The sequence below is a fragment of the Ambystoma mexicanum genome, chromosome 1p (genome assembly GCF_040938575.1).
Source record: "Ambystoma mexicanum isolate Mex_15411 chromosome 1p, UKY_AmexF1_1, whole genome shotgun sequence".
Taxonomy (NCBI): Eukaryota; Metazoa; Chordata; class Amphibia; order Caudata; family Ambystomatidae; genus Ambystoma; species Ambystoma mexicanum.
Window position 1 is genome coordinate 958,229,765 of NC_090921.1, and position 10,891 is coordinate 958,240,655.

General features: G+C 45.4%; 1 long non-coding RNA gene across 1 annotated transcript; it reads right to left on the bottom strand.

The window, feature by feature from the left end:
• Positions 1 to 9,200: 9,200 nt before the first annotated feature.
• Positions 9,201 to 10,607, bottom strand: LOC138566669 (uncharacterized). Its single transcript, XR_011301994.1, has 3 exons — positions 10,547 to 10,607; positions 10,237 to 10,365; positions 9,201 to 9,673 (listed from the first exon to the last, which is right to left on the bottom strand). It is a non-coding gene; the product is annotated as an uncharacterized lncRNA (long non-coding RNA).
• Positions 10,608 to 10,891: the final 284 nt, after the last annotated feature.

Consider the following 10,891-nt stretch of genomic DNA (forward strand, 5'->3'; position numbering starts at 1 on the left):
TGCCGTTTAACAGTTCAAAGGATCAGGAACATGCTTCTGGGCGCATTTTTGTTTTCAGAGGCAAATCTATCTTCTCGGGCGGATGATCAAGCACTGCCTGTTTCCCAGAGTCACAGCCCCCCTGAGACACACAGGCTGCGTCCTTGGCTCTGCACCCAGTGCCTAAATGAACTCAACACTTTTGTCATCAGCAGCATAGCCTTTCTTATGCATGATGGTGAATTTCTAACTGAACTTGCAAATCTGTGACAGTTAAAGTGAGCAACACAATAAAGCACCCTTTAAAAATGTGTTCATATCCATAATGTCTAATAGCTTGATATGCTAAGAAATAGTTTGCTTTGATGTCCTTAGTTGAATGTTATTAAAACCATACATAAAACGCTGGAGGTTTGTGACGAATCTCCAAACCTAAGTGAGTTTATGACACAGCTTATTTTATTATGTGTCTTAAAGCGCTGAAAATAAAGTGGGTAAATAGATTTTTTACCTTTTGCATCTTATAGTTTTCCATTCAGGATGTGGAAAATAAAGGTACACTGATATTATTTTGGCCCAACATGCTCCTAAGGATTTATATGTTGTCATAATGCTTTACTATGCAATTTGTGTATTTAGCAAGTAAATTCTATAGGACAGTATTAGTGTAGGTCCTGACACCCAAAACTTAAATATGTGTCCCAAGTAAAGCGTAGAATAAGGTGGCCATGCACACATTGCAGAGGTGGTTAAAATCCCTGCTTCGCTGTTTAGAGTAAGCGTGTGATCCCAGGCAAATAATGTAATCTCACCCGGACTTCAACTCCAAAAATTGCAGTGATTATGTATGCACCCTTAAAATAGGACAGTTTCAATAAGTATAGTGACCAATTGGTAAACCCTGGTGCTCCTCTGCTAGTGGCTCCAAAACTCACATAGAATTGCATTATTGCTGCACTGGCCATCCCCCAGTGATGTATAACTTGATTTGACAGGCAGAGATAGGGCCTCATTACGAGTCTGGCGGTAACCGAGCTGGAAAAACCAGCAGGTTACCGCCGGACTCGTATTACCATTTCGCCTCCGTGATTCCCAGAATCACTGGGGCATTACAACCCCGGAGACCCCGGAATTCCGGAGGCGGAATTCAGTAAATCCCCATTCCCATGGAGTCCAATAGGACTCCATGGGAATGGGGAAGTGGAAACACCGGCACCATGCTGTAATGGTGCCGGTGTTTCCACGTCCGCCTGCAGATGGGTGGTGTTAAACCCGCCAGGTCTGGCGGGAGTGACATCTCCCGCATGCAGAATTCGAGATCAGCCGGTCCGGATAGAACGGTGGTGGAGAATTTACCACCACCGTTCTTTCCAGACCGGCTGACTCGTAATGAGGCCCATAGTCTCACCAGCCAGTCAGTGCACCAGAGATTCTAGTATAGCGGACTAACTGTGGTAGAACCAACATTACATTTTCTTCCCTGTTGCTCCTAGCCACTGAAGTTGCCTGGCCCATCCAGAGTATTGACCCACACTCTACAATGTCCTGTTATGCTATGATATTGAGTCTTTCATTGCACACCATCTTCCATTTTCACACTTTCTAGGAGCTTCAGGATCTGCAAGAAGTGGGCATTTTCAGACTAAAGGAGAGAGTTAACTGATTTTAACATTGAAGCTGCACTAGAAGAGTCTCATTACAATGAGTAAAGAAGTTAGATGCCCCTAGACAAGTAAGTTTGCCACTCCTCCACCATCTATGAAGTTATCGCCTCTCCCAACATTTGAAGGGTTTACCCCCACCTACATTTTTGCGTATGTGCACCCCTGGGTGGGCGCACTTGCATTTTGTTAAGCGGAGAGGTGAGGGAAGCCTCTCCCCGAAATTGGCATGTTAAAGTTGTACTGCGTTTGTTCAGACAAATGTAGTAAAACTTTAAAGCTGCACCTTTCAAGAAAGACTTCCACCGCCTCTCTGCATATTGCGCTTTAAAATATACTATTTGATAGTAGGTCCCCACACCAGACCATGGGGGGTAGAACAGTGGGGGCAGAGCCTCCAAACATGCCCTGCCTGTTTTCTGAAGTGGACCCTCCCATCACCACTTAGCACCCCCCTCCGAAATGTAGGTTTCATTGTGCCGCTGAGAGTACCCTATGTGGGATGGTGCCGTCTCAAAACGAGACCTGCAGAGGCATTTGTCACTGTTAACGCAGAATGCCTTGCATGACAGATATGCAGGGCATGTGCTTAATGGTTGCCTAATGTTCCATGCCCATAATACCCAGGCCACCACGGCTCTGAACAGGGCTTTAGTTGGGCCGGGGCTAGCCAGGCTGGAGCCCTGGCAATTTCCAAAAATTGCTTGTGAACCGGAGTTCTACAAGGGGTCCTGAATCAGAGCTCTTTGGGTTCCCGTTGGTCTCACCACTGCAGACATTCCCTGAAATGTATGTTGAAGAAGTCTTCTGTTGCCACCATGTGGCTCAAGCATTAAGCGCATTCGATTGGTCCACTTCATGTGTCTTGGGAAGCACACATTTGATTAGGGTCTCTGTGGTGACCACAAAACAGCCAGACACCCAACATGGGAGTCATCAAACTATGAAGCCGCCAGCAGGTTTTAGTGATGAGGGGCCATTGACAAACCAGAGAGAAATTCCACCTACTCTGAAACTTAGTTAGCTGAAGGGTCCCACAAATACACAGGAATGCAGTCCGCTCCACTAAAAGTCTGTGACAGCAGGTGGAGATTTCACTCTGTGCTTAATACCCAGAGGTCTCTAAGCGTGGAATGGGGGAATCAAACCTGTGGTGCTCCGTGTCGTCTTGCTTTCAAGAGCGAGCACGTTGCCCCTGAGCTATCCTTCTGGGAGTGGTAAAGGCCTTTGCTCACACTGCGGAGGAGCTCACTTTGTCACAGGCCGCTTTTAATCTGGTTTACAACATATATTTTTGGGGAGAAATTGTAATATCGTGTTACTAGGGAGAAAAGTGCAAATTATATTTTTAAGCAAAAAAACACAGGGGGTCTCCTCACGAGTCTGGCGGTACCCCTTAAATGTGGCAGTAGTGCTATTACCGCCGCATTTAAGGGTCCGCCAAATCATGGTCTTGGCGGATTTCCCCCCAGCTCTGAGCTGGGGGGAAAACCACAGCAAAATTTGCCGATTTTCGACGCTATTACCACCTCCGGGAAATCCGCCAGCAGTAATAGCGTGAATTTTCCCCATTGGGCCCAATAGGGAATGGGCACTAACCGTTCTGCCAAACCCGTGATCCGGTGCTAATAGCGCCAGGGGGTTTGGCGGTAGGGCTAATAGCGCCAGCGGTAATAGCACCGATGTTACCGCCCAACTCGTGATGAGGGCCAGGATCATTAGAGGCGAGTGAGAATTAATTCTCAAGAAACTTTTTTTTCCCCATTGAAAATAAGCAATCTGCACTGTTCGTCTTGTTAAGGTGTTGCAACTCCCCCAAGGAAAGACGAAAGTAAAAGTAAAACATGTTTCTGAACTGGAAACTGCCAATTGGTTTCTGTAAATGAACGCATATTTATTTTTTGTGGCAATGATGCTTGCGTATGGTTTTGTGCTGACTGCGCTTGCCTAAAACGCCCGCCCCCACTTTTGGCAAAGCCCAGCACTCAGGTCACAGCCCCTTGTTAGCGCGACCCCTTGATTTCTCACTCTACTTAAAGCACTGGCTCTGATCTGCCCAATGATGCGCATCAAGGCTTCACCCTGTTCGAGAAGGGACTTCCTTCTGTTGCACCTCCGGAGTCCTGACAACGCCTCCTGGCGGCATGTCGGGGCAGTGCAGCAACTTCTTCGAGGGCATGTCCGCGATTCCCTCGCAAAGCCAAAAGAGCATCTTGGCGAGCGATTAGAAAAGACAGTAAAAAATAGCCATGAAAATTAAAGTACAAACGATTTTAAACACATTTAAAGTTGTGAACCAGAGTGCATTTATTAAAAACTCATAAAGAGAAAATTGTGTTCATTAACTTTTGTGAAGCCTGAGCTCCTGCAAAGCATCATGGGGGATATATAAAGCTTTTTGGTGGCAGTAGACATCCAGCTCCCTGCTTAACTTTAAAAAGGTACTGGAGGGGTGTCCACCAAACTAAAAAAAAAAAACAATTCCTGCAATGTTTCAGCTGAAAAAATGCAAAACCCACACACGGGTTCAGCTGTGGGCATGAGCAACAATTGTGCTGTTTTCCATATGGAAGAACGAATGCAAAAATCAAAGACACATCTTGAACGTGCATTATCATATTTGAACCGTTGAACAGATTTGCTCCAAACGCTCAAGTTTTATTGTCACTGGGATAAGAAACTTGGTATTTTCATGCTGTTTTCTGAAATGTGTCGAAGGTATTAGCCATAAATGTTTGGGAACTTCAATGGATGAAGGTTTCACTCTGTCTCGTCCCAGTACTCCATTATCCCTGGCTCCCTCTTCTTAATGCCAGTTCCCCATTACAAATCCATTACATTACTGCCACCTCCCTCTTCCTCGTTCCAGTTCCCATTACCCCCACCTCACGCATCTTCATCCCAGTCCCCCACGACACGCACCTCACTCGTTCTCGTCCCAGTCCCCATTACCCCCACCTCGCTCCTCCCCATGTTTGTCCACTCTCACGAGAACCATTTGCGGCACACTGCCCACTGCCTGAGATGCCAGCATACTAACCAAGGGACTGGCAAACTAACAACCCTCCCAAAGGGCTTCAACTAGCAGAATGATACACCTCTACAGTCAACTTACATTTCACAGTCCTGGCCAATGCAACCTATCACCACATGCACATGAGGGTCCCCGGTAGACATAAACACCTCTATTCTTTTAACACAGAACACCTAGAAACACACCAGCATGCAGTCCCCTGAAGTATTTCGGGTCTGAACAAAAAAAAAAAAAGAGCAGTAAAGCTGTATTACATTTTCCCTTTTCCTCCACTAAACTAACCCACTCCCTCCCCTTCAAATCAACCAAAGCACCTGGAGGCCTTGTAAGTAGCTGCTGTGCACGGAACACCGCTAAATACCATAACACCAGAAACAATGGAGTATGGTGGCGCATGAAGCCTGCCTGCTGTCCATTATCTATTTCTTGCAATATGCTATTCAGTTTTGTGAGGAATTGCTATTTGGCAAGGGAGCAAACCACTGGCTTTTAAATGTATTTTATGAGTACATAAAATGATGCTGGTGAAACCTTCTGCAAAGGGTGAATCTCCTAACCAGGTCCACCTTTGTCGCAACTCCATGCCTAAAGCATGGTGCACATAGTAGCCTGATCCACAGCACCCGCGCTGTTTACAGAGGAGAGCAGGCTCAAAGTTCACATGGTGCCCACTCGACTGCCACAGTGACAGCAAAGTAACTGCAGCACAGGGGTGACATTTAAGATATGCCCCTGCTACCCAAACTACGACGATCATGCGTACCCCATGCTGGTGACAGGGTAATCTCTAAGAATAAGCTATGCCTGAGTTTAGGCATAGTGCATGGCGATACTTATGATCATGGCTGCCACATCCCAATTCATAATGCCCATGTATCAGCTCCTGAGAGTCAGCCCTGCTGTGGAAGGGAATGTGTGTATTTAGGGCAGAAAGGTCAATACTGCCACATGGCAGGACAGAAACCCAGAGGACCCTGCTGCTCTTTGATTATCTCTCGAGGACTGGTATCCCTCCTCCTCAGAGATAGCCACACAGCAGACAGCTGTCCTGGACCAAAGTATCAAAGGAGCACACTCTTTCAAGAGGAGCAACCCCACACCAGGATGCTGGATAGCCAAAGGTTGTTGTTGTTAGTAGCAGGGAAGGGGGCAGGAGTAGGGGTACCACATCCTTTCATCGCCTGCCTGTTCATCCCCAGGCTTTTGAACGTGCACATTCCTTCCGATGTGCTCATCGAATGTTTTAGGGGGGGTGGGAAAGGGCAGATAAGGGTTTGGGCAATAGCAAAAAATAAGTGTGGGAGTGGGGCTTGGTGGGGTACCTGGAAACTGGTGGAAGTCTTCCGAAATCTTGTTTCTCTTTCCCTTTCCCGTCTCCTTTACATCTTCTGGAGCAAAGCACTTGGGTGCAAGATCAACAGGGCAAAGTCCACTCCAGCCAGGAGAAGGAATTGTACCCCTAATACAGGCTAGATTTAGACCAATCGCCTGAGGACTTGTGCAGCATAATTCCCTCAGTTCCTTAAGGATCCTTTAAGGCAGAAGAGACGTTTTAAACATTCTCGCCTGGACTTCTTTTCCAGAAGTGAAGAAGGAACCGTCCAAGACAGAAGGAAGATCTGTCCCCTAACCACTCCCAGGGAACATTGGGAGTGAACTGTGCTATGGACCAGGACCAAACATTCTGCAATGGATCTTCTGTTTCAGAAGAGAAGACTCTAAACTGGAGTATCCTGTCCTCGAGCCCTTTGCGAAGGCCTCACAGCAACCCGGAGTGCCAGACCAGCTGAAGCTCGCTGATCTCTGGCACTGAACGGGTCGCTCTGTGTTCCCTGCATCCAGAGCAATAGGGAAGGCAATGGTGTCTGAATTCCTCCAACCTAACAAACTTGCACTGCATTTAAACCAGCTTGACACTGCATTGTGTCCTGGCAAAGTATGTCACTTGTTAGGCCTGAAGCGACTGCTCAACGCCAGAAACAGAATTGAATCTCTGGAAGGTCACGAGTCGATTCTAACCAGAGGTTACAATCACAGCTCGGGCCAGCCAGCACAAGAACTGCTGTCTTATTGACTGCACCCCAGAGCATCCTCAATCACCACGTCAACGACCGTTATCCACTGATTTGAACAGCTGGAGCATCACTCACCAGCCGCTCCCAGAGGAAAAAGTCTGACTTGGCCTGGCCAATGTAAAGCGTTCTTGGGACCTCCCCCACCTTAATCATTCAAAAGCTGCCTTAGGACTGCACAGAGTACCCACACTTGACCCTATTTGGTGCCGCTTGCTGCCAGGGCCTCTGCGATCCTACATGCCTGACTGAGCCTGATCAGCTCACATCAATGTTTGAACCTGAGTCTGATGCGTCATCTCACCAAGAACTGAATCCAGGTTGTGTGACATTAAACTTCTTCCTAGGTCCATTTGGGCCCTAGTGACTGGTTAGGTCATGACACTCCCCGTTTTAAACTCAATATACTTTTTTTTTAGTAATACCTTACCTTCCACCCCTGGAACTACGCTCAGAGTGCTTCATTCTCCAGCCTGTTGCATCTTCTCTGTTATTTCCTTTGGGGTGGGGTTTTGTATTGTAATGTGAAGTGTTTATAGTTCTATAGAGCCTTGATTGCACATTCCCTTTATTTTGGACTGTGATACTGTGTTGTTTGGGTCATTACTGGTTCACCTTTATACCCCTCTTGTGCGTATAGCCGTCCCTAAGCCCACTTTACCACAAAAGACAAAGGAGGTATATCTCTTGAATGTCCCTGTTTTACCTTTATGATGGTGTTGGGTTTTGGTTTGTAGAAGTGTGAGGGCTTAGTGGGTAATTTTACCCCTACTCATCCTTGTACTCTTGCAAGGCAGAATCCAATTCGACACAGGTGGGCAAATGAAAACAAACTTACTACAGATCAATAATATTTTTGCATTTTCACTGCAGTGCCACTCCCTGCACACTTCACCTTTCACATGCTGAGGATGGCAAACCATTGACATCTCAGAACTGGTAATGTATATTGTGGTAGGTCAGAAGGAGGAGAGAAGTCACTGGTGGCATTTTAACAATCAATTTTGTTTAAACCATAAAGGAAAAGGCCCGTCTATCCCTAATAGTATGGTGTTTGCCTTATCTAATACAAATCCAACTAGGGTGCTTGTAGTCAGCGAGAAGGTCCAAAGTAATAAACTGTACTCTGTCCCAAACTACCCTACTCTGTCCCAACCACTATATACAAAGTCCAAAAGAAAAGAGCTCCAGGAGAATGACTTCCTTCGCCTGGCCAGGCTTTTATAGCAAGTCTTTCTTGGGATGGTGGGTGGTGATTCTGTGAAAGAATTCCTCTACTCATTCTAAGGGTTTCTTGTCCCTCTGATTTCCCTTGCCTACTACTGGCACAGTTGATTGTTCAAGTCCAACCTTTCAAATCCAATGATCTTGGTCTTGGCTATCCTCCAAACCAGAAAATGCCTCTTTGTTCTCTGCCAACTTATGAAATACTTGGTATCTACCCTGGTACCGCAAGTTTACTTTTACATACAATTCTTCCAATATCTGTGGCCAATTGATCCTTATCCACTTTTCTCTCCCTCTCTCAGCATTTCATGTAATTTATACTTTGGAACACTGTCCTCTCGCTATTTTCTCTACCTTGGCTGGCACTGATATGAGTTTGGTTACTCCCTTGATATCCTTGCAACATTCACTTGTACTGGGACGAGTATGAATGGTCCCTTCATAAATTCTGTCACTCTTCCAACATTCACTGGGACGAGTATGATAGGTCCCTTGGTAATCTTTCTTAACTTCACCCCCTTCTCGGGTACTGCAATAAGAATTGGTCCCTTGGTGATCTTTCGTAAACTTCCAACATTCACTGATGGGATGAGCATAAATGGTCTCTTAGCAATCTTCATTCAATTCATGCCGCTTCCCCGACCTAGGACTCCCACAGAGCCTTCCTGATACGGTCTATGCCAGGTCTCAAGTCGAGAGTACACCCGGGTGGATGGAGTCGACCCACTTTTTTCAGAGGGTGGACTCAGTCCCCACACCCCCAGCTATAATGAGACACATTAAATATCCCTTTTGAATACATTTTACTTTTACATACAGTTTTTACATAAAGCCGACCTTGGGGATCGAACCACAGTCGTAAGGTTTGCAGGCCGGACACTGCACCACTGCACTCTATAACTTGATGAACAATAGCAAACAACTAAAGTGGAAATGCCCCATTTCGGTACTCGAAGTTCCAGGGAAAGCATTTCTATTGGTTCTTGGATTTTAAAACATCCACACCTCTTAACATTTTCAAAAACACTAAGAAGAAAATGTGCGTGATGATTTTATTACACACATATACAATAAAAAGATTGAGGGGAAATGTATTTAATGGCCCCGGGATTCATCCCCCCTAAAAGACTATGGCTTCCTTTATGCTGTGCCCCACAGGCGGGATAAGAAACACTACTGAATCACAATACCTACGCTTATTACCAAAATGACACTCGACAACTTGCATTTTACAAAACATATTTTTATTAAATTATAATAATGTAACAGTCCATAATCATAAAAATATATTACATAGACAAATGGTCACCTAGAATTCACACAACACAATAAGAAGCTCACAAAGTGCAAAGGTGCTTTCTTTCTACTAACGTACTTCACATACAGATGTTAGTCCACACTCTCTCACCATACATTGTTGTTCAGATACCTTTCGAATACACAATACAGAGAGCTCTCAAATTCTGAATTGCTCCCTCCCGACCGTTCATGCCCTTATTAAGCAAATCCTATTGATAACAAGGTTCTCATTAAATGAATTAATCTTTAAACAACGTTGCCTTCCAATGAAGCAACCTAAATGCCCGACATGTTTCATTCTTTTAACAATGTTAGACAAATGACAGAACTTCTTCAGGGGAAATTCGACAAACAGGTTTTCATGGTCTTCTCAACCTTTGTGATAGTGTTCCTCGATGACCCTATGGGGGACAGCATAAAAAACAGCTATGAGTTATGCTGTTAATTAATCAACATTAGAGTATTTAGTCTCCTATGGTTAACTCACCGTGGTAGTTTTACTAAATAAATCTGTCCACGGCATTGTAGGCGCCTTCTCAAAGGTAAACAACCCACCGTTGTAGTCAACACCACGCACAATGATGCCACTGTCTTTTAGCGGCTCTGGAAAAAGTGCCAGGTACCCAACTACACGTCTCAAACCCTGCTCTTTATTCACAGCTAAAACATTGTGCGTCACCCACTTTACATTTTGGCAGATTTATGTTAAAACTCATTTTTAATGAATCTTCCCAATGGGAGGTAAACGGCCCATCCTATGCCCAACTAAACCTGGGAACAGAACCACCTCCAAAACGTGCCTCCTGTTATCCTTCAATATTTTTACATGGCGCTTATTTCCCTCCGGTGCAACTCTTAACATTCAGGGTATTAATCATGCAGTGCTCCTAACCCACAGATAACACAACAACAGCATATGCATTGTAATGCAAAGGACAAAGACCATTTCAATGACATCACTTACATTAGTGGGAACAGATCCAGTCGTGGTAGCAGTTGACTGGTTTCGCTTCATTTTGTAAGCGGGACCGCTCGTTAAGTTAGTCCATTCACACTAAAGCGAGACGACACTCATTTGGCTCTCCTTAAACGGCTGTAAAAAGAGAACATGCCGTTACGCTTCGCATGCATCAGTGGGAATGAGTGGACCATACATCCACTACCTAGAGGTACACAAACAACACGCGGGTGCTCAGGCTCACACTGGTCAAACTAGTGATAACGTAAAACGAAACTACCTCAAGCGTTTCCCGAGAAGTTTCATTGCCACTTACTTTCCGTATGCTGGGCACCCTGCGTCACTTCCTCCATACTCGAGTGCGTGCTGCCTCCAACACCTGATGCTAGAATGAGCACTGCAGTCCGCCCTTAAGGCGTAATGAACGCACAGGTGCCATCAATTAACCTCATCTAACTTGAGGGAATGGCAGCGCCGTGGGTGTGGAGCTGCAAACGTTACTGCAGAAAAAACAACCGTTTCAGTTTAAACAGCTAAAAAAACATCTGTGAAAACAAATGTAGGCTGCTACTTGCACCGACAATATGCTGCATGTTATACAAACAAACCAACATGAATTAGGGTACGCGTAAACATCATTACACATAATTCCATTGTCCTA